Source organism: Tiliqua scincoides, chromosome 7 (assembly GCF_035046505.1).
Source record: "Tiliqua scincoides isolate rTilSci1 chromosome 7, rTilSci1.hap2, whole genome shotgun sequence".
Classification (NCBI taxonomy): domain Eukaryota; kingdom Metazoa; phylum Chordata; class Lepidosauria; order Squamata; family Scincidae; genus Tiliqua; species Tiliqua scincoides.
Window position 1 is genome coordinate 74,070,721 of NC_089827.1, and position 23,600 is coordinate 74,094,320.

Sequence of the window (23,600 nt, forward strand, 5' to 3'; positions counted from 1 at the left end):
TGAGATGGGTGCATAAACTGCTCTGCATCTTTGCATGTTGGGTCACAGTTTAATATGTAGCTGATGCTAAGAAATGGAAACCCAGACATAAGAACATAAGAACAACTTCCTGTATCTCATAGCGGCCCACCAAATGCCCCAGGGAGCACACCAGATAACAAGAGACCTCATCCTGGTGCCCTCCCTTCCATCTGGCCTTCTGACATAGCCTATTTCTAAAATCAGGAGGTTGCGCATACACATCATGGCTTGCACCCTGTAATGGATTTTTCCTCCAGAAACTTGTCCAATCCCTTTTTAAAGGTGTCCAGTCCAGATGCCTTCACCACATCCTGTGGCAAGGAGTTCCACAGACCAACCACACGCTGTGTAAAGAAATATTTTCTTTTGTCTGTCCTAACGCTCCCAACACTCAATTTTAGTGGATGTCCCCTGGTTCTGGTGTTATGTGAGAGTGTAAAGAGCATCTCTCTATCCACTCTGTCCATCCTCTGCATAATTTTGTATGTCTCAATCATGTCCCCCCTCAGGCGTCTCTTTTCTAGGCTGAAGAGGCCCAAACGCCGTAGCCTTTCCTCATAAGGAAGGTGCCCCAGCCCCATAATCATCTTAGTCGCTCTCTTTTGCACCTTTTCCATTTCCACTATGTCTTTTTTGAGATGCGGCGACCAGAACTGGACACAATACTCCAGGTGTGGCCTTACCATCGATTTGTACAACGGCATTACAATATTAGCCGTTTTGTTCTCAATACCTTTTCTAATGATCCCAAGCATAGAATTGACCTTCTTCACTGCTGCCGCACACTGGGTCGACACTTTCATCGACTTGTCCACCACCACCCCAAGATCTCTCTCCTGTTCTGTCACAGACAGCTCAGAACCTGTTAGCCTATACGTGAAGTTTTGATTTTTTGCCCCAATGTGCATGACTTTACACTTACTGACATTGAAGCACATCTGCCATTTTGCTGCCCATTCTGCCAGTCTGGAGAGATCCTTCTGGAGCTCCTCACAATCACTTCTGGTCTCCACCACTTGGAAAAGTTTGGTGTTGTCTGCAGACTTAGCCACCTCACTGCGCAGCCCTGCCATGAGGGAATCATGTCAAGAATCATGAGGATTCTTCTCCCCAATCACCTCTTAAACAGTGTTCCTGGCTTTGTGCAAGGGGGTCAGGGCTGGGCAAAAAGGCCACTGCTTGAACGGAAATGTGGTTGCGCTCCTCCTTGGAGAGACACATAGTTGCGGGGAGTGGTTTTGAGTAGAAAATGGCTGAGAAAAGAGAAAGGGTTATGCAGCCTCCTGATATTGCCTTGGTTCAGTGGTGTAGCTGGAGGGGTCTCAAAGCGCTAAGTTTTGCAACTCTCCCTATTTGGATTTAATGTGTTTGGCTCTAATGCTGCTCAGGTGCGACGCGAACAGGATGCACAAAATCTTGTGAACTCATTAGTAGTGGTGAACCCTAACTATGAGTAAGTGTTGCTGTCAGCATTTGACAGTTGGTTTTCGAAATGGGGAGGGGGTGGAGGTGGGAAGAGCGGCCTGGCCCCCCCTGTTGTTTGTCTTTGTACAAGAGTGATGTGTACAGCATGCTCTCTGCTCTGACCTCTGTGGTGCCAGAGATAAGGCACGCTTCACACAATTAATATGAGCACCTCTCTGGCTGTTCAGCGGAACAAGGGTGCTAATTAAATGTTACAAACTGTTCAGCTGAAACCAGAGAGAGAGGAGCTCAACACGAAAAGTTATATATATATATATATGTTTTTCCTAAAACAAGCTCATTACAGCAGAGCAACTCTCTCTCTCAATCCAAGGAATGGACCACGTTTTGTCTTGAGGTCTCTTGTTATCAGGTGTGCTCCCTGGGGCATTTGGTGGGCCGCTGTGAGATACAGGAAGCTGGACTAGATGGGCCTTTGGCCTGATGACAGACACAAGGGAGGGCACCAGGATGCAGGTCTCTTGTTATCTGGTGTGCTCCCTGGGCATTTGGTGGGCCGCTGTGAGACACAGGAAGCTGGACTAGATGGGCCTTTGGCCTGATCCAGAGGGGATGTTTTTATGTTCTTATGTCTTTCCAGCAGATCTTAGAAAAGAGAAGCTTCCTAGGGGGCAGGGTGACATTATTGATGTCATCATTGATGACATCAAGTGTCATCATTGTTTTTTCTTCATTTGAGATTGCAAGCTGGTGGTGGAACTGGGAGGGCACTATACCTTTGACCTGGGTTGGTTCTGGGAATGGCAGAGCAACCTTCAGGATGCTGCCTGGGACCTGAAAGTGCGATACAGCCCTCCACTAACTTCCCAATATTGTGGCCATCTTTGAAAAAAAATTGTCACAATTATCACCTACCCAGTGACAGGATATTGTGCTATTGATGCTGAAGCCACAGTGATTACTAGGCAAAGGTAAAGGGCAGTGATTCTCAAACTGGGGCATTATGATGCCCCAGCCAGAGAGCCCTGGCCTCTGCACCCTTAAGGGGCAGGGAGGTAGCGACGGGATCACCAGAATCACGTCACTGTCAAGGGGTGCCGGGGCTTGCTTCAACTTACCAGAGGCAGGGCCCTGCTCAAAGCCTTGCAAAGTGCTCAAACTGTCAAAATAATGATCGCAACCCTCTTCTGGTTTCAAGACTGGAAAGCAGAAGTGGGTGGCGATAGTTATTTTGAATGCCAATTCTTCGAATGGCCCTGCGGAGGCTGGCGCAGGGCTCCCCGCACTCCCGGGAGACTTCCGTAGGGCGAGACAGCAAGAAGAGGCTGTGCAGGATTATATCAAGCAGTCCGTTTTGATAAGGTAGTATCATAATTGGTGATGGAAATAAATTTAGATTCGTTCTTTGAAGCAATGCTAAACAGGACACAAGCTCTTTTAAAAGCTTAGAGGCTTTTATTTACAGCTATTTACAGATTCAGAAACAGGCTGGATACAGGTTGGATACAGAAGTTTTACCCCCTTGGTGGTTCCTTTGTTTCTCGGGGAACCACACCCAGACCTTCTTACTTGTACTCTGTAACAAACAACCGACCCATGTGATATTGCATGTCATTTCCACCTCCTTATTTGGCATTCCATGACAGTTTGGTACATGGTTCCAGTCCTAATTAGGAAGTCACTTTGCTCTGCATCACAAAGATTCCCGGCTCACAACTCTGATTACGCAAGACCCTGGAATTTTCCTTTTGGGAAAGCTTTGATGTGCATGTTCTTTTGTGCAGGTCAGCTTGACATAATGGCTTTCCTATCCTGTTTTTAACAGAAACACTAGCCCTGGTTTTGGCTCTAATTTCAGTTGTTTTTCTCATCTGAGAGAGGTTAGATTAACCCTTTAAAATCTCCATCATTGGATTGGACCCAAGCCCTGTTGTTTAAGAGGGGAAAAGAGAGTTTCCCCTACCCCCTCAGGAGAGACAATTACTTATGGCACCTTTCTTACTCATTCGGGATCTAATGGAGATGCCATGCCTGAGCCCTAAGCCCAAATGTTTGGTTGTCACTGTGTGTTTTGTTTTTAGATGCAAGAGTCTGGGGGAGCTACTATGTGCCCAGTCAACAGTTCCAATACTTCTTTGTGAAGGATGGCCTACACAGCTCTTCATGCCGGGATGACTGGTGTGGTTTGATTGCTTCTGCCCCAGAGATTCATATGCCTGCCGATTCACACAACCAGGTAAGGACAACCAGGTAAGGAGATAAACTTTGGTGGGACAACTCCGAGGGATGAGGTCAAGAATGGGCTGAACCTTTTCTTGGTTATCATTGGGATAGATGGTTGGAAGTATTTGTGGGCGCTATGTACCTGATTCTGCCTCCTTCCTGTCCTGGATCCTGTCGCTCCTTAGCCAGGTTCCTCCTCTGCAGTGCCACAGCACAACTCTTACAGCCCTGCAAAAGGTAATGGCCTTTCTCTGGCATACTTCCCACAATCCTAGTGGTGTGATCCTGCTCCACACCTGGACAGTACTGCTTGGACTTGGCCCCAGAGATATAGAAAGTCAACCCAGTGCTGAAATTAATTTTACAGGAGCATAAGCTAAGAACATGAAAACTTAAATGTAGGAATTGACTTGCTGAACGAGACCATATGTTCACTGAGTCCTGCCTTCTGTCTCCTTTGGAACAGTAACCTGCCAGATACAAGCAGGTGATAGATAGTCCCTGCTTTCTGATGCCCTGAAATATGCTCCCTCCATGAACAGGTATTCCATTGTAGCACCTGTAATAATAGTCATTGAATTGTTTATCTCACGAGAAGTCGATTATTAACGCTTAAAGCAATATGGTTAATGAATGTCACAATATAGGTAGGCAATTTGGCAAGGTGTTGGTTGTCTGGGGACCTGAGTTCACGCAAATGCCACTCTGAAAAAAAAAAGACGTTTGGAGGGAAGGGGAGAATTTGGGGGTGGAAATTTGGTCATGCTTTGTAACAGAAGTGAGCATTGCAAACTGAGCAAATCTGTCTTCTGAACCAGGTAATTACAATCTCAGTGACATCACTACCGACATCTAAATGTCCATGGTTACATATAAGTAAATCTCGCAGGGACTTACTTCTAAATCAGTAGGCATAGAATCAAAAGCCTGAGCTGAGTGGGGGGGGGGGGGAGCCAAGAGGAGCAAGCTGGCTAGCCACACTCTGACATCATGCCCCTGTTCTCTCTGCATTAAGCCCTATCTGCCGGGGTAAGTGCTGAACCCGAGGAGTGTTTGCGTCCTAGAACCCCAGTTGGCTAAGATTCTAGAACAGTCATTTTCAAACAGTATGCCACAATGTGCAGGTGTGTTGTGGGAATTTGGAGCAGGGACGTGTGGGAAGGCAGGTGAGGCAGAGCCTCCCCACTGGAGTTCTTAGAAAAGCACCACCGCTGCGTGAGGTGCCCAAGCACTCACGATCCATGTGCACCTTACGTGGCAATGGCGCTTTTTGAAAGATTCCAGTGGGGAGGCTCTGCCTCACCTGCCTTCCCACCCACTGCACATCCCTGGAGCATTGGCAGTGGAAAATCACACACAGAGAGAAAACTCTTCTGGGTTCTATGGGTCTGCTTCTACAATGAAGCACAGACAATTTATAACTACAGACAATTGCCTTGGAAACAGAAATGTAGAACCGGGAAGAGTGTCCTGGAAGCTGGAAGTGTCATCGCAAGAGGTGAAGACCATAGAGAAGACCACAGGGTAGCATAAGAAGAAGAAGGTTGAAAATCACTGGTCTAGAATGTGGGAAAACGCTATCCACAGGTTTAGCACTTGCTTCTGCAGACGCGCACTGAACGTTGGGAAAGCAGTAGGAGACACAGTCACAGTGGAGCACATGTGGGACTAGCTGGTGCACTCCTCACATTCATCTAAATGTCTTCCTCAGAGCCACAGCTGTAGGTGATTCAGAGTTATGAAACAAATTACAAGCCACTGCCCTTTAGAAATTAGCAAAACAGAGCTACCCTTTTCAATGTTCCTGTCATTAGAAATCCAATATGTATAAATGCTTAAAAAAAAAAAAATCGTTTCTCATCTGCATTCGTAGGTAATGGCCTCTTTTGTGCGCACCTGTTATTGTAACCTTTGAAAACCCAATACAACATATAAATAAAGATTAATAATATTCCCCCACACACAAAAAAAATTGAGATTATTATGCTTTTTTTATTCTGTTAGACCTTTTGTTAAGTGCGGGACCACGTACTTTAATTTTGCTTACAAATGATAGAAATTTCAGGTAAGAAGTGGAAAAACCCCTACAATATGATAAACTCTAGTCAACGGGCTGCCATTCACGGTGGATAACAATTCTGTTTAAAAAGGACTTAACAACCGTCTATTTGCAGGCACAAGTGTGGAATAACAATGACCAGGTATTGATTTTAGCTGTTTTATTAGGTTTTAAGCACTGTGGTCAAATTCCGAGCCTCTCCACTCGCTTTCAGAATTACTTACAATGAAGCTTTAACACAAGAGGATTGGGCTGGAATAGATTTGTCTTAGCTAACCGAAAATAAGAAAGGAGATGTTCAACATTCAGTTGCTTTTCTTGGCTGAAGAAAATATTGACAGCCAGACTAGAAAAACAAAGCCTAGAAAATATTGGCACAGCTCTCCATCAATCAGTTTTCTGTTTATCACAAAATGGAAAATGGGAGAAAAGACTGATGGCTGAACGAGGGCTCATTTTAAAAAAAATTTCTTTCTCTTATTTGCTAGTTGAGCATATCTCGCATTGAAATAGTCTGGTGGCCCAATCCCATTTGCACCTTCCGTCGGTGGAGTACATGCCACCAAGCACTTTTGGACAGCACAGCTTTAGGAAGTGCCAGCGGGAAGGCCAATGGCATCTGGCCTGGATGCCTTTGAAAGGGGATTGGACAAGTTTCTGGAGGAAAAATCCATTACGGGTTGCAAGCCATGATGCGTATGTGCAACCTCCTGATTCTAGAAATGGGCTATGTCAGAATGCCAGATGCAAGGGAGGGCACCAGGATGCTGGTCTCTTGTTATCTGGTGTGCTCCCTGGGGCATTTGGTGGGCCGCTGTGAGATACAGGAAGCTGGACTAGATGAGCCTATGGCCTGATCCAATGGGGCTGTTCTTATGTTCTTAACTACAATTCCCAGGAGGCCTTGCAGGTCTCTTGTTATCTGGTGTGCTCCCTGGGGCATTTGGTGGGCCACTGTGAGATACAGGAAGCTGGACTAGATGAGCCTATGGCCTGATCCAATGGGGCTGTTCTTATGTTCTTAACTACAATTCCCAGGAGGCCTTGCAGGTCTTCTTGTTATCTGGTGTGCTCCCTGGGGCATTTGGTGGGCCGCTGCGAGATACAGGAAGCTGGACTAGATGAGCCTATGGCCTGATCCAATGGGGCTGTTCTTATGTTCTTAACTACAATTCCCAGGAGGCCTTGCAGGTCTCTTGTTATCTGGTGTGCTCCCTGGGGCATTTGGTGGGCCACTGTGAGATACAGGAAGCTGGACTAGATGAGCCTATGGCCTGATCCAATGGGGCTGTTCTTATGTTCTTAACTACAATTCCCAGGAGGCCTTGCAGGTCTCTTGTTATCTGGTGTGCTCCCTGGGGCATTTGGTGGGCCGCTGCGAGATACAGGAAGCTGGACTAGATGGGCCTATGGCCTGATCCAATGGGGCTGTTCTTATGTTCTTAACTACAATTCCCAGGAAGCCTTGCAGGTCTTCTTGTTATCTGGTGTGCTCCCTGGGGCATTTGGTGGGCCACTGTGAGATACAGGAAGCTGGACTAGATGGGCCTATGGCCTGATCCAGTGGGGCTGTTCTTATGTTCTTAAACTACAATTCCCAGGAGGCCTTGCAGGTCTCTTGTTATCTGGTGTGCTCCCTGGGGCATTTGGTGGGCCGCTGCGAGATACAGGAAGCTGGACTAGATGGGCCTATGGCCTGATCCAATGGGGCTGTTCTTATGTTCTTAACTACAATTCCCAGGAAGCCTTGCAGGTCTCTTGTTATCTGGTGTGCTCCCTGGGGCATTTGGTGGGCCGCTGTGAGATACAGGAAGCTGGACTAGATGGGCCTATGGCCTGATTCAGTGGGGCTGTTCTTATGTTCTTAACTACAATTCCCAGGAAGCCTTGCAGGTCTCTTGTTATCTGGTGTGCTCCCTGGGGCATTTGGTGGGCCGCTGTGAGATACAGGAAGCTGGACTAGATGGGCCTATGGCCTGATCCAGTGGGGCTGTTCTTATGTTCTTAACTACAATTCCCAAGAAGCCTTGCAGGTCTCTTGTTATCTGGTGTGACCCTGGGGCATTTGGTGGGCCGCTGTGAGATACAGGAAGCTGGACTAGATGGGCCTATGGCCTGATCCAGTGGGGCTGTTCTTATGTTCTTATGATGCAGGGAGAAGATGGGAAAGAGGGAGGCAGGGGTTTGCACACACCTCCCCCTTCCTGTGCCTTATCCCTCTTCCCACACCTTATCCGCTGTATAGCTGATGATGCTCTGTGTTGATCTTTTGCAACTCAGACCTTTTGCAACTGCTGGGACTTACCCTGGAGCAAGGGAATAAATATTCCCTTGCCCCAGAGGTTTCCAAAGTTATGACCGGATGACACTGCGTAGTCTCCTCTTCCTGCCAACATCATGCATAATCTCACAAGAGTAGAGCAAGATCTTGGAGAATAGTGCAAGAATAGTGCAAGATTCCACGTGAAGTCGGTCCAGCCAGCCAGGAAGAAGAGGCCACGGGCACCACTGTGAGTGCAAAGCCACCAGAGCACGGTGACCCCCAAACCTATCCAATCAAGTCAGGCCAGAAGGATACCATGGTTGATGGTATCAGAGCTGCTGAGAGGTCCAGGAGAAACAATAGTGACTCACTTGTGCTGGCCACCTGGGATGCCACAGCTGCCTGAGAACTGTGTAGGGGAGAAGAAGAGGCCATACCTACACATGCCCTACAAGGCCTGGGGGTGTCACACTGGAATTTTCCAGTTTCATTTCTCCATGTTGTCAGAACACGTGAGAAGCAAATTCACCCTCACCCCTACTCCACAGGCAGGAGGGCAAGATGGTACTGTTCATTAATTATCCTTTAGTCCGTTGCTTTCCTGGCTTAAATTCCTCTTGCTGGTTTTGGAACTGACCTTAGGACCATTCCATCTAATTACGATCAATAAATCATTCTCTCCTATTTAGCGCGCAGTCCTTCAAGCGAAGCCTCCATTCTGTTGATGCAGAAGAACTTGTCTCAATCGCCATTTTTTAAAAGTCATATCTCATTTAGTGATCATTATTTGGACCAAAATGCATGGAAAGTAATTTATCATTCTGGAGGTGAGAGAGTAACATCGAACAACACCCCGCCGAAATGGTTTCAATAAATTAAACAAAGGCATTCTGCATAATCTTCCAAGCAGATTGCTGAATTTTCATTGTGCTTAATGTGCTCATCTCATCCCAATTCTCCAGTAATGTTATTAAGATATGCATAGAATTACTAAAAGTCTTGTGGGCTGCTAAAGAATTACTAAATTTTTTTCTCATTAGCACAATGAGGAGGGAGATGTAAGAAAAACTATTTCCAGCTACAACCACCACCATTCCACAGGAAAATGTTTCATCCCCATTGTCACGTCTCATTCCTGGGGAGCATCTTCCAGGGCAGCCATTTTCAACCACTGGTGTGCCGCAGCACGCTGGTGTGCCACAAATGGTCCCCAGGTGTGCCACGGGAATTTGGGAGAGGGTTATTCACTTCACAACCTTTATTGGCATATAACAATTAACAGGATAAACAAAACAAAATTATAACAATCACTAGAGAAAAACATAGTGAGGCAGGGAAGAGGGAAGTGATCCAAAAATAGAAAAGGGAAAGAGAAAAAAAGAGATTTTTAGGAAGGGGGGGATATTTTAATAATTTGAGACAAAAAACTAGCAACTGCCTTAGTAATATTTACTTGATTATCGCTAAGCAGAACAAAAAGGGGATCAATAAATGGACCGACAGGATGGCAAAAAAAAGCTCCAAGTACAGCTTTCAAAGTGTACAGTGCGCTGGGCAATAGATAAAAATATGCTCTAGCGTATCCGGTTCAAGATGACAAAAGGCACATAATCTGAGGTTCTGAGAAATATGGGAAAATCTGCCAAGGTGATACGAAGAAGGGAAAATATTGAAACGCGCAAGCATAAAAGCCCTTCGAAGGGAGGGGTTTATTAGGGTAACAAAATATTTGGGAGGCTGACCTGGTAAGGGACATTAACCAAAAAAAAGGGGAGAACATACTGGATTCGTATCAGTGGAAAGAGAGGCAAACTCTGCTTCCCAGAGCCTAGTTCAAATAAGCTTGTAGGCACTGTTGACATCAAGGTCCGCTAAAGACTCTAAGGAAAGATCTAAAGAATTCAACTTGGAGTCAATTTTTTGAAACCAACTAGACAAAAAAGGGTCTCTTAGCAGGTCATTAAGAAGGGCATCAGATGGAAGTGATAGATGAAAGCGGAGCCAGAATTTAAACGTTAAAGCCCATGCAATAGTTGAAGGAAGGTGAACTCCTAACTCGAGAGCCAGCGTTGCCAGGAGAGGGTTATTTATCAATAGAACCACAGGGGGATGTGAGCCCACCATTGACCTCACAGTGTGCCTTGTCAATTGCCAAAAAACCGATGGTGTGCCTTGACCATTTTAGTACCTTGCCAGTGTGCCATGAGACAAAAAAAGGCTGAAAATCACTGTTCCAGGGAGAGGAAGGTGGCGTTGAAGGGATTGGCATTAGACATCTGAGCTGGCTATTGCTTACCAGGAACCACAGAAGGGGTTACAATGAATAACTATATTCTGTCCCTTCAACAGAGAACAAACGTGCCAATGTAAGTCCTCTGACACAGACAGGGCACTGATGCCTGGAGGAATCTTAAAGCCCGATCCTAATGGCCCAGTGCTGACCCAGTACTGGCACTAGTGTTGCAAGCATGGCATAAAGCATGTTGGTGACACTCAGTGCTGGTCAGGTACCGGTGCTGGCTCAGTATGCGCCCATGTTGAACCAGCACTGGGCACAGCCAGTTGCATGCTGCCCGGTGCTCCAGGGGCAAGCACTGGGTGGTGAAGTGGGAAGTCAGGGCGGGGGGGGGCATTCGGGGCAGGGAGGGGGGCGGGACCAGCGGAGCTCTGCTCTGCCAGATCCAGAGCCCCGCGTCAGGCCTCCCGGCCCAACATGGAATTGCTTTACTCTGCACCAGCTTATCCAGGGGAAAGGGACAAATGTCCTGAAGCAACCAAAGTCTGTAGCACCCAATCAGGGCACTGATACCTTGCATGGTTGACATCAGTGTTGATTCCTCAATACAAGTTCAACTCCAGCAGGAGCAGCAGATCCAGGGGCCTATCCAGGGTCTTCTGTGGGAGTAGCTGACAGGAAATTGCACGGTTGGTGGGAATGTAGACTTTGTGGGAGATGCTCGGTCCTGTGGTCAGGAGGCAAGAGAACCCAGCACACAGCCCCAGCGCTGGGGCGAGGTCCAGGTGGTCTGGGCTGCTTCAGGCTCCACAGTTCACGCCCTGGGACCAGCCTTGGAAGTCACTCATTCTGCAAACTGACTCCCTTCCTCAGGCGCCTACTCCAGCTTGATATAGCCAAGATCCCAGTGACTTGGGGCGTGGATCCATTAAAATTACTTCAGAACTTGGACCATGAGTAGTTTGCCACAAGCTTCCAATCTATGCCTTTGCTTTCATGTTTTCTCATAAGAACATAACATAAGAACAGCCCCACTGGATCAGGCCATAGGCCCATCTAGTCCAGCTTCCTGTATCACACAGCGGCCCACCAAATGCCCCAGGGAGCACACCAGATAGCAAGAGACCTCATCCTGGTGCCCTCCCTTGCATCTGGCCTTCTGACATAGCCCATTTCTAAAAGCAGGAGGTTGCACATACACACATACTTTGTAACCTGTAATGGACCTTTCCTCCAGAAACCTGTCCGATCCCCTTTTAAAGGTGTCCAGGCCAGACGCCATCACCACATCCTGTGGCAAGGAGTTCCACAGACCAACCACACGCCGAGTAAAGAAATATTTTCTTTTGTCTGTCCTAACCCTCCCAACACTCAATTTTAGTGGATGTCCCCTGCTTCTGGTGTTATGTGAGAGTTTAAAGAGCATCTCTCTATTCACTCTGTCCATCCCCTGCATGATTTCTCCTTGTCTTACCAAACATATATGCTCATTGATAAAACTAAAGATTTTGTGATGCAGTCATGTGTGGTCACATCCAACTGAACAATACTTTTTATCATTTAAAAAAAACAAAGATTGAACTATTCAATTATTTTTCCTAATCCTCCTATACACAAGAGAGAAAAATCCACAAGAGAGAAAAATCAAGTTTTTTTTCGCTACAGAGGAAGCTGTGAACTGTTTAACTAACAACACTCTAGCCTTCTAATCACTCTGATAGTCCAGTAGATTGCGTAGCAGTCCTGACTACAATAAGGGCCTAGATCACAACAGAGGCAAGGCCAGACAAGGCTTCACAATGAGACAGCTTCCAGGCAAGACTTCCTGCTTTAAGCAAGAAGGAGACTCAACATTTTTCCATGGCATGAACTCTCCTCTGCTTCCATCTCTATCACTGCCTTGGTTGGCAACCTTCAGTCTCGAAAGACTATGGTATAAGCCTACAGCACCCGGTATTCCCAGGCGGTCTCCCATCCAAGTACTAACCAGGCCTGACCCTGCTTAGCTTCCAAGATCAGACAAGATTGGGCATCTGCAGGGTAACATACAGCCAGGGTTGGCCAATCCATAAGGCCAACTGAAGCAGTTGCCTCAGGCAGCAGATTGGTGAGAGGGGGGGTGGTTGGCTATCCCTATCTGCCTACTTGCCTCCACTGCTCCCCCTTCTCCTTCCACTCCTCCAATCAGGAAGAGGGGCATGAAGAGGAAAGGGAAGTGTGGAGCAGAAGAGAGTCCTGATCTAGGACGTTGAAGGGCGGGAGGAGCAGAGGCTGCCACATGCCGCCTCTGGCATCAGGAGTACTTGGACAAACCATGCACACAACCTTGCCTTGCTTTGCTCCCTGGACCTTAACCCCACTGACTTGGTCACAGACCAAGGCATTACACCATGCTTCACACATCCGGGTCAGCTGCTCAACACGAAAGCAGAGGATCCCAAAGTGTGCATCATAGCATATTCACAGGAGCATCACGGAATGTCCCTGGTTCTCCATCTTGGATCTTGCAAAATCTTGTGAGATTGAAGTTCAACCATCTGGGATCTCATGACATCTTGTGAGATTTGGGCACCACCTTCTTGGATTTCGTGAGATCCAAGATGGTGGCGCCTGGCTGAGCTGGGAAGAAGAGGCTGTGGGGGCACCGTGACCCTGTTATTTTTGGCAACCACTGATCTAATGCTTCTCTAGGTTTGTCATACTTTACAAAACTGGCAACTGCCATTTGACACTTGCAAAAGAAATGGACCTTATCGTGTCCCTTTTTTTTTCTGCGTACAGGTGCGCGCCCCTTAACAACAGTTTGCTTAACAATGGACCGCATATATGATGGTGGTCAAAGCACAATAAAGATGCTCTTAATGAGACAATTGCATCTCCCATAGCCTGCAGCAGAGTGTCTGTTTACACAACAAAGAGGCTCTGAATGCAAAGAAGAGGCAATCTATCTCCAGTGGCCTGTGCAGCCAGTTAGTGTCTGGTAGGGAGTGTCTGTTTACACAACAAAGGCAATAGATTGGACTGAATGTTCACTTAATGACCTAATCGCATAGCAATGGGGATCGGGGAACATATCCCCATCATTAAGTGACGCAGTGGACCATTGTACCTGTTAGCATACTCTTCCGTCAATATAAAGGAATTCATTTCTACCTTTTCCCCCTGCCCCTTCAGCAAAGCCACCTTATTTCAAAGCTCTCACCTCTCATCACTTCGTAGCAACTGTTCTTTCAATCTCTGCTGAAATTAGCGAAATATAAAGGACACACAAGCAAAGAGTCTTGGAGGACAACAGAGACAGGGGGTTGCACAGAACCATATGTCAAGAAGACATGAGTTACGACGAACAGCTGCAACAACGATAGAAAGTTCTGCGGAAGACACCCAGCAAGATGCACAGATGTCACCAACCCACTACGGCAGTGGTTTTCAAATTCTCCAGGAGAGTTTGAGCCACTGTAAGTTCTTGCAGGGGCGCGGGGGGGGGGAAGCTAAATTCTTGTAGGAGGATGCTCATCTCTGAAAACCTAACTAAGATCTGAAATCTGCAGATCATCCTTCACCCTATAAGGCCTGAAAAGTTTTGTGTCTCATCACATTCTCCATATCCTCTTTCCCAAAAAAAGAACATATTATAGGTCATTTGAGAGGTGGCATTAATCTTCCTTATTAGCAGATTTCAATGGTGGGAAAATTGAAATATCTATCTCTTCTGCAGTATAAATTATCCTTTTTGGAGATTTTTAAATCACAGATAAACTGTGAAATTAGCTATTTTTGTTCCCTTATTCATTTAGGCAGCATGTCAACACTGATTTATACAGAGGTCTAATTATCTATGTCATAATAGCTTCGTATCAATTATACAAGACCCATGGTTGGAAATATAAAAAATATAAAATCTGATAATAAAGTAGTCCCAGTTTCGTTTTATTAATGAAAAGTAAAAAGGTTGTTATTTGACATTGATAGGGAAGGACAGGAACAGTCAATGTGCTCTGGAGCTAGAAGCTGAAAGACAAACTATCCTTTTGGAAAGGTATCAATATTTAAGGCATCAGGAATGTGAAAGAAAGTTTACAGAAAGTTCAACACAGTTCTAGTCTACAGTAACAGTGATAGGTACTTAAGGGGGCTATATGCCTAGGATAAATTGTGTTGCGAACTCAAACGCATGCAAGAGATTTCAAGATTATGACATTTTCCCCCTTCCCCCCCAAAAAAATAAATCATGATCAATATGAATTTATTATAAACTGATACAGGTTCAGAATAATCCACACAGTATGTAATTTGTGTTATTCATCCTTCATTTCATTTGTGCTTTATAACCTAAGTTATAAAAATGTTGATCAGTCAGCAACTGTTACCCTGCACATGCCCAATCTCGTCTGTTCTCGGAAGCTAAGCAGGGTCAGGTGTGGTTAGTACTGCCGGATGCTGTAGGCTTATACCATAGTCTTTCGAGACTGAAGGTTGCCAACCAACCAAAAATGTTGGCACAGATCTGAGCAGCCCAGTGTAATGCTGGGCTGGCCGGAGGGGGGGGGGCGGTTAGGATTCAACCTAAATTGCCAAGGACAGTTCCACCTCCTCCTGGGCCTGGTCAGCCCAGCTGTCCACCCTCCCCTGCTACCCCCCACCCCAAAATGCCCCTGTTCTGACCTCCCACAACCCTCTCCAATCCCCAGTGCTGGCCACCCTCAACCAGAGCAAACGTACCTGGTTTCAGCACCACGCAGGCTGGAATCAGCCTCCATCAGCCAACTCTGGGGTGGGCACAAATGGGTTTTAAGGCACATTCACAACACTCCTGGGCTGGTGCAAGGGACTTGCACCCGTCCAAGTGATATTCAAGATTGCATCCTAAGAGGGTTACCTGGGACAACAAGGGTGGAAAACCAGCTACCAGCTCCTCCAAAAGCCGGTAGGAGAAGGAAATAAGAAGAGTTGGGGGAGAAGAAGAAGAGAATCTCAAGATTTTGCCTGCCATTTAGAGTGACTCTAGCAGGACTTTAAACTATAACTTTTACATGCCTCACAAGGGTTCGAAAGACTGCTGTCTGCTTCCTAGAAGTCCAGCAAGCTCTCCCTTGAACCACAGAGCCCATAGCAGGTGCCTCTGGCCAACACAGAGGCCATTCACACCACCACCACCACCATCTTACCCCTTGGCACAAGGTAGGTCGGCTTGAGCCAGACCACTTCCTCTTCTGCTCCAGGAAGGCACTTGGAAGGCTGTTACAGCAGGCCCCCCTACCAACTCTTCTAGCAGTGCTGCCATGAGTGATGGTCAGCCTTGTTCTGGACCACACTGGCTGGTCTGATCCTGTTCTCAGTTGAGGCAGAAGAGGAGCCAGGTGACAGCAAGGTGAAACGGCCGGCCAGCGGCAATGACAGGCAGGCACAGGTTGGATGAGCCCCACATTTGTGTTCCTGTGAAGTCAGAAAGACAGTTACTCACTCAAGGTCACCCAGTCAACTTCATGGCAGAGTTTCATGCTGGCAGCAATAATAGTAGCCTGGGCTAGATTATTTTGAGCCATTGACTAGGATTCATTCCATGACACAAAACACTGTAGAATATCATCAGCAAGTCAAGGCCCAAGATTTTTAAAAGTGTGTGTGTGTGTGTGTGTGTGTGTGTGTGCGCGCGCGCACGCATGGGGAGAGAGAGAGAGAGAGAATGTTATTCATAGATGCCAGCACATTAGCGACACAAAGTAATAATGGTGTGCTGTAAGATTCTTGAGCTTTAATTCCCTAATACATACACGCACCAATATGAAAGACATGAAATCCTATTGATTTAATAGCTTCTCCACGCTAGGCCTGGATTAATTACATCAATTATTTCTATACTTTGGGTGCTAAAGCAATATCTTCAATTTCCACAGTATCATTAGTCAGTGATCAGGGTTTCAATGAAGCAAATTAGCATGATAGATTTGCACTGAGCTGTACAATGAGTTATTGGGAACGAAGAAACCCTTTCAGAACAAGCACATTTTTTTAAAACTGTAACAAGTTGGACCATCATTATTAATAATTTGGGCCTTTTTTCCCCTCTTTCCCTGATTGAAGATAGCAAGTTGGGAGGCTCTATCCGTACTCAAGATTAGAAGTGCATGAAGAACTGACAGGGATAATCTGTGTAAGGTCCCTGCATCTGAGCCCACTATCAGCATTTTTAAAAAGATTTATAATATACGCCCCCATGATGAACAACACTATACATTTAGAAGACATACAAGCAGTGTTTTGCACTTGGGCGACTCCCTTTCTTCAAATCAGTGCTAGTGTCTTGATAAAACAAAGCAATAATAGGGAATTGTGAGGCTAAATATTGTGATCTGTCACTCAATAGCATGATGACATGGTTCAACCATAGACACCAGGAAACAAACAAATACTAAGCATGCAGAATCGGACCTCAAGCTTTTCATTTCACAAAACCGTTATTGGTGACCTGATGGAAAGCCAGGATGGTGTCGAGGTTTGAAAGTTGGGCTTGAAAGATCCAGGTTCAAATCCCCACTCAGCCATGAAACTTCCTGGGTGACCTTGGGCCAGTCGCTATCTCCCAGCCTAACCTACTTTGTTGTTGGGACAGAAGGAGAGAAGGAACCATGGGGAAAATGTAATAATAATAATAATGTTTCATGAGGCTGCCATCTAACAGGTATGCAGAACTGTTACCAAACAGTTCTGCATCCCATTTACTCAACATTTCTCAATGTTGCCAAACATTTACTCAAGATGGAGGGGTGGGGTTTGGGGGCAACCTAAAAAATCCCCTGCAAAGCCTTTCACAATACTGTTTTTGGCATTTTTTCATTGTTCACAATAGTATTTCATCTCAGCTGCTCTGTTAGCATTGTCACACATGTGATGTTGGGAAGCATGGCCTCTTGCCCTGAATTCTGCATGGGTGACACAGACGGGGTGTGTGTGTGTGTGACGCCACCACTTGCCAAAATTTTTAAAATCTTGGCATTTTCAAATAATACCATCATGTTAACTAGCATTTGCTGTGTAATTTCATGAGGAATGAAAGGCGGAATATAAATCAAATAAATAAATAAATCTGAAGCAGTTCTTCTGGATTCTAAAAGTACTATGAGGAAGCCTCAGAATGCTTTCTGAGTCGTCCCTAATGCCGCGTGAGGCTCCGTTGCGCTAGGTAACCAGGGGGCAGCATGGTGCAGGGGGCAGCATTGTGAACCTTTTCCCCCGGGTCGTGTCAAGGGGCAGGTTCATTATTGCCACCTGGAGTGTTGCTCCACCCACTGGAGCAGGTCCATCATGGGGGTCATGCGCTGGTCTCCCGCACCAGGTGACACAAACCATACGGACGCCACAGACTTTGGGTAAAAGTTTGCAAAACATGCATTTTGCTCCACTTGCCGAGTCCCGAGTGCTAACAAAACTGATTCTCTTTTTTTTTTTTTTTTTTTACAGCTTTTACATCCAAAGCCTTTTCCAACATACCCGTTTTTCTAAGACATAAAGCCATTCATATATTTTGAAACTCTTTGTATTGACACTGGGTGATGATACACTCCTAAGTGTCAGAAATTCATTTTATGCACAGAAATGCTGCTGTGTTTTTTTTTCCTTTATAGGACCATCAAGCATAAAATAAAACGGCCCATCACCTGATTTATCATCATATCGAAGCACAAGGAGGTAGTGATGGGACAGCCTAAAGGAACAATTCTATTGCAGGTTGACATTTGCATGTAACATCTTAGATAATTCTCCCCCCCCCCCCCCAAATTCTGGTTTCTAGTTTAATGCCCTAAGGCTGTGGAGGTATAGAAAGTGCGCATGGTTGCTGCTAAAAATGACCAGTAATGAGGATTTACATTGCATTGTATTGTACTTCCTTGAAAGTTGCACCGATAAATCCCATTCTAAATAACAAACACTTCTAGCCTTTCCCACAATTTGGTAGAATTCTGCACTGTGCAAAAGCTGTCAACCCCATGAGATGTACAGCTTTGGTAATGACAGAAGGGAGACTATGCAACAATAATGTAAGGTATGGAATAAGTTCATGCAACAGTGCTGTGGGTTTACAGTGATGGTTCCCAAACTGTGGGTCTGTGACCCACCAGTGGGGCCCTGACTCAATTTTTGGTGGGTCATGAAATTGACAATTAGGCTAGACTATGACTGCGCTAGACAATTAGATTAGACTATGGGCACAATCCTAACCAACTTTCCAGCACCGACATAAGGGCAATGCAGCTCCGAGGTAAGGGTGCAAACATTCCTTTGAGGAGGCCTCTGTGAGTGACACCCAACTGCACGTTGCACCACATGCCCCGTTGGTACAGCTATGTCAGTGCTGGAAAGTTGGTTAGGATTTGGACCTATGTGCATCAAGGTTAAACAATCTGCTACTTGAGGGGAGCATTATGGCCAAATAACCTTTATGGCCACTGAGGCTTGAGTGGTTGGTAAAGCTCTTTTTTTTTTAACATGGTCCTGATGCTAAAATCTAGAGAAAGTAAAAGTCATAACAAGGTTTCCATAGGTGAACCTGCGGAAGGATCATTAAAGAGATTTTACCTTCCTTACGAGGAAAGGCTACAGCGTTTGGGCCTCTTCAGCCTAGAAAAGAGATGCCTGAGGGGGGACATGATTGAGACATACAAAATTTTGCAGGGGATGGACAGAGTGGATAGAGATTCTCTTTACACTCTCACATAACACCAGAACCAGGGGACATCCACTAAAATGGAGTGTTGGGAGGGTTAGGACACACAAAAGAAAATATTTCTTGGGGGGGCGGAGCTAACTTTCAGCGAAGTTGCAGTGAACTTTGGGGGTTCCCTAAGAGACTTCGAAATAGATATGTTTTCATGTGCCTAAACAACTAAGGCACGCTTCGGTGCCAGGAAGACGGTACGAAGAGCTGAGAGCTTGAACGGGGGGGGGGGGGTCCTTAGAAACAGGCAATTTCAAGGATTTCTCTCTGTTTTGCTCTGTGCTGAAGCATATCTATCCTGGGCACCATCTTTGAGAAGCTCGAAGAGCTGAAAACCCGTCCTCCCACGGCCTAGATACAACAACATCACAGCGAAAAAAGCTATTAAGAGTGAGTGAACTTGGCTCATTAAAAAGTTTTACTGAGAACTGTAAGTAAGAAGTCTGGAGGAGGAGGAGATAATTCAAGATTATTCACGCTGGCCGTTAGCCACCCAGGGGGGGAATAGGTGAATTGGTATTTCCCCTGCTGGAGTAAGTACAAGATTATATTTTTTTTAATGGTATGTACCGAAGAGAAATAAATAAGTAATCTTCAACGAAGGAAATAAAGTCTACCTTCATTTTCCCAGCAAAAAGCCTTTATTTAAGCCTGGATTCTGCTACTTTCGGTTTTGGTTTCTCAGCAAGAGGCTTGAATTTTTTTCTTCTTCTTTTGGTCATTTAAAGGCATACTAACCTAATTTGACTGTGGATTTGATTGACTTTTTTTTGATATAAAAATTTGGAAAGTAGCCCTGGATACAAAATTAGAAAGTAGCCCTGTAGGAAGTGGCTCGAGTTGGTGTTGATAAAAATGGCTTTTGAAAATCTAGAAGATGATCGTGAAAGCCAGGCCTTGTTGGTGGACTTTCTGATGGATTTTAGAAGAGAAATGGAGCAACAAGTCAGAGAACTCTCTGAACAAATTGGGCAAATAAGCTCCTCCCTTGTAAACTCGCAAGAACAGATTATAAACAATAGAGAAGAAAAAAGAATGGATCAGATGTCGGGTGAAGTTAAAGAAGTGGAGTATTTTGAAATGGGACACGAGATGGAAGAAGCAGATGTCATAATAACTGAGAATCTTAAGGAAGAAAAAAGACGAAATGTTCAGAGAGCAAGCTGTCTCAAGAAGAGGAAGAATTTATGGATTGAATTCAAGAATAACAGAATGAAAAAGAAGAAAGAAAAACAGAGGGGGGGACTTAAGAAGAAAAAGAAGAAAAAGAAGAAGTGGAAGAACCAGTTGGAGGACTAAGAGGGAACATCAATAAGATAGAGTACAAAGTAAACAATAAGAAGAAGGGCAAAATGGTTGAATAATAAATAGAATTTTTTTTTTAAACATATTAAATTAAAGTAGATGCAAATGAAAATTTGAAATATAAATATTGCGGAAATTAAGTGGTATTAAGATATAATATTTTATTAATTAGATTAAATTAAAGTGGATGAAAAGGGAATTTGGAATATAAGTATCGTGAAAATTAAAGTGGTAAATATATGAAATAAATTGGATGGAACTGCAATTTTGGAATATAAATATTGTGGATAAGCGAAGTATAATATTATTGTAATTGGAGATATTTGTTTTTAGATGTGATATTAGAAATTAAGAATCAGATAAGAGATTGTATTTTAGAGGTTAGTTTAGTGGTAAGAAGAATCTATAAGTAAAAATTTGAAGCCTTTTTTGATTGGATAGTTATGGAAAATGATGTATAACATGTTATAAGAGATATTGAAGGAGGTAATACCATTGTAATCAGAGACTTCTTTTTTAGATGTCATATTAGAAATTAAGAATTAGATAAGAAAGATTTTCTTTTAGGGACTAGTTTAGTGGTAAGAAGAGTGTATAAGTAAAAGTCTGAATTGTTTTTTTTTATATGATGGGATAGATAAGGTTAGAGGAAAAATATGGAATGTTAAAGTATTAACCAGTAGGGTTAAAGAATATGATAATTTTTGTATTGATTATTAATTTCGTTTGGATTAATGTTTGTTGTAATCGATGGCCACCACCCTCGTGTGTAACCTATGTAGTCCTAGCCCTAAGTCTATCCAATTTTCCTTACCTGTATCTGTAATAAATAAATAAAGCATAAAAGAAAAAAAGAAAATATTTCTTTACTCAGCGTGTGGTTGGTCTGTGAAACTCCTTGCCACAGGATGTGGTGATAGCATCTGGCCTGGATGCCTTTAAAAGGGGATTGGACAAGTTTCTGGAGGAAAAATCCATTACAGGTTACAAGCCATGATGTGTATGTGCAACCTCCTGATTTTAGAAATGGGCTATGTCAGAATGCCAGTGCAAGGGAGGGCACCAGGATGCATGTCCCTTGTTATCTGGTGTGCTCCCTGGGGCATTTGGTGTGCCGCTGTTGAGATACTGGAAGCTGGACTAGATGGACCTATGGCCTGATCCAGTGGGGCTGTTCTTATGTTCTTATGTTTGGGAACCACTGAAGTCATTATTATTTACAGCCATTCACCGACACCATTTAAGCATGTCCAGGGCAAAGTGACATTGTTCTGCTCAATGAATGTGCAAAAATCATACCCCCCACCTTTTTTTTTTTTTTGGCCAAACCCATTGCTTCAAATACTGATCGGGCTTGAAGACATACAAAAAGATACATCCAAAACAGTAGTCTCTATGGTGAAAACGAACACCTCCCCAATTTTTACAGCGCATAATATATAACAAAACTATGAAAGGAGTTTAATGGCCCAATCCTATGTTCACTTCCCAATGATGCAGCAGTGCGCTCCTGGGGCCGCCACCACAGACAGGGGGAAGGACCCCATGTGCAGCAGTGAAGAGGACCAACACCAGTAAGTTAGTGGGGTGGGCAGAATGGAGGTGTGTGGAAGGATCAAGGTGGAGGGCCAGGGCTGTGTTGGAGGTGGGGCATGCAGCATGGGTGACTTGCGCCAGATTCTATCCCTTCTGGTTCCAGCCAACACGCCCCCTTTGCCTCGCACCAACTGAAGAGCTGGCAGAGGTCCAAGGAGATCCACTGGGGTTGAGAGGTGGGGTAGGGGACTTTTCTCTTATTCTTCTCAAGCATATTGATCAGCCTCCCACCCCCCAAGATAGCATGCAGTTCAGCCTCCTTTGGCACAGCTGGGGGAAAGATTGGATTGTCAGTGTATGTAGGTATTGGAGCTTATCTTTTTACTTGCAATAGTGGCTGCCCCAATCTCCCCAGGATTGACTGGAAAATGGGACTCTTTCTCCAGCTTCTGACCCATAGACTGAGAACCCGGGTCAGCATATTAGCTCTCCTTTGTCTGACTGACTTGGTAGACATCAAGAGTCCCTTAGCTGTTGATCGTAGGGATAAGAACCAGAAATATTGTTTTTTCCTGAGATGTTTATTAATAGTTTAATATATAACACGGGTAAAAAAGAGAACCCCTAAGGGTTTGGGGGGATTGATCAAGACCATCAAACCAAGGAAAACATGTTCTCCAGTGAGAGCAATGGCTTTCTGTCAATCTGTGAGTGATGGCCATTGAGCCTCTCCAGAAGCCAGCTCCCCTTTTCTTTCCCCCTCTTTGCAACATACCAGTTTTTCTGGAGATAAGGAGAAGTTGCATTTCCACAGCAGAATGTGTCCCTCTCCTATTCTAGATTTGGCAGCCACATCAGGGTATATCGAAACTCTTCTTTTTAAAATAATAATAATAATAATAATAATAATAATAATAATAATAATAATAATAATAAACACTTGCTCCTCTTTTTAATAATTAAAAAAATGCCTTTGGGTCAACACGCTCATCTTCATAACACTTTCACATTCTCTCTTCCTTAATCTCTTCCCCCGCATCTTGGAGTCATGAAAGGAATGTTCCCCATTTTTGTCTCCATCTCCTGCCTCCCTTTCAACAATTTCATGGCAGGCTAAACTACTGGGCATCGTTTGAGGTGCATGTAACAAGTGCACATGAGAGATTTGAACATGTGTTTAAGGATCTAGATGCGATGGCTTACTTTAATGAACTGCCTTTGAATGAGACTGAGAGAGAGAGAGAGAAGGAGGCAGAATCAGAAAGTATACAATGCAATACAGACTCTCTCTCTCTCTCTCTCTCTCTCACACACACACACACACACACACACACACACACACACACACACACCAGATGCGAGGGAGGCCCATCAGATGCAAGGGAGGGCACCAGGATGCAGGTCTCTTGTTGTCTTAGGTGCTCCCTGAAGCACCTGGTGGGCCACTGTGAGCTACAAGAAGCTGAACTAGATGGGCCTTTGACCTGATCCAGCGGGGATCTTCTTATGTTCACACACCAGGGACGTGGCATGGGTGGGAAGGCAGGTGAAGTAGATGAGCCAGAGCCTCCCCACTGGACTTCTTTGAAAAGCACCACCACTTGCACACCTCACATGGTGGCAGCAGCGCTTTTTGAAGGACTCCAATGGGAAGGTTGTGCCTCACCTGCCTCCTCACCCACCACACAACCCTGTCAGACACACACACGCCTTTGCAGGCTCCCAGTAAAGCACCCGCTCCCCCTCAAGTTCAGAGCCAGTCATGTTTTGTAGTCTTTGTTTTTGTAGCCATGAGTGGCTCTGAATGCAAGGGGGA

General features: G+C 45.0%; 1 pseudogene; it reads right to left on the minus strand.

Moving 5' to 3' along the window:
- Positions 1-12,165: 12,165 nt before the first annotated feature.
- On the minus strand, positions 12,166-12,280 carry LOC136658267 (5S ribosomal RNA; annotated as a pseudogene).
- Between the last annotated feature and the right edge of the window lie 11,320 nt (positions 12,281-23,600).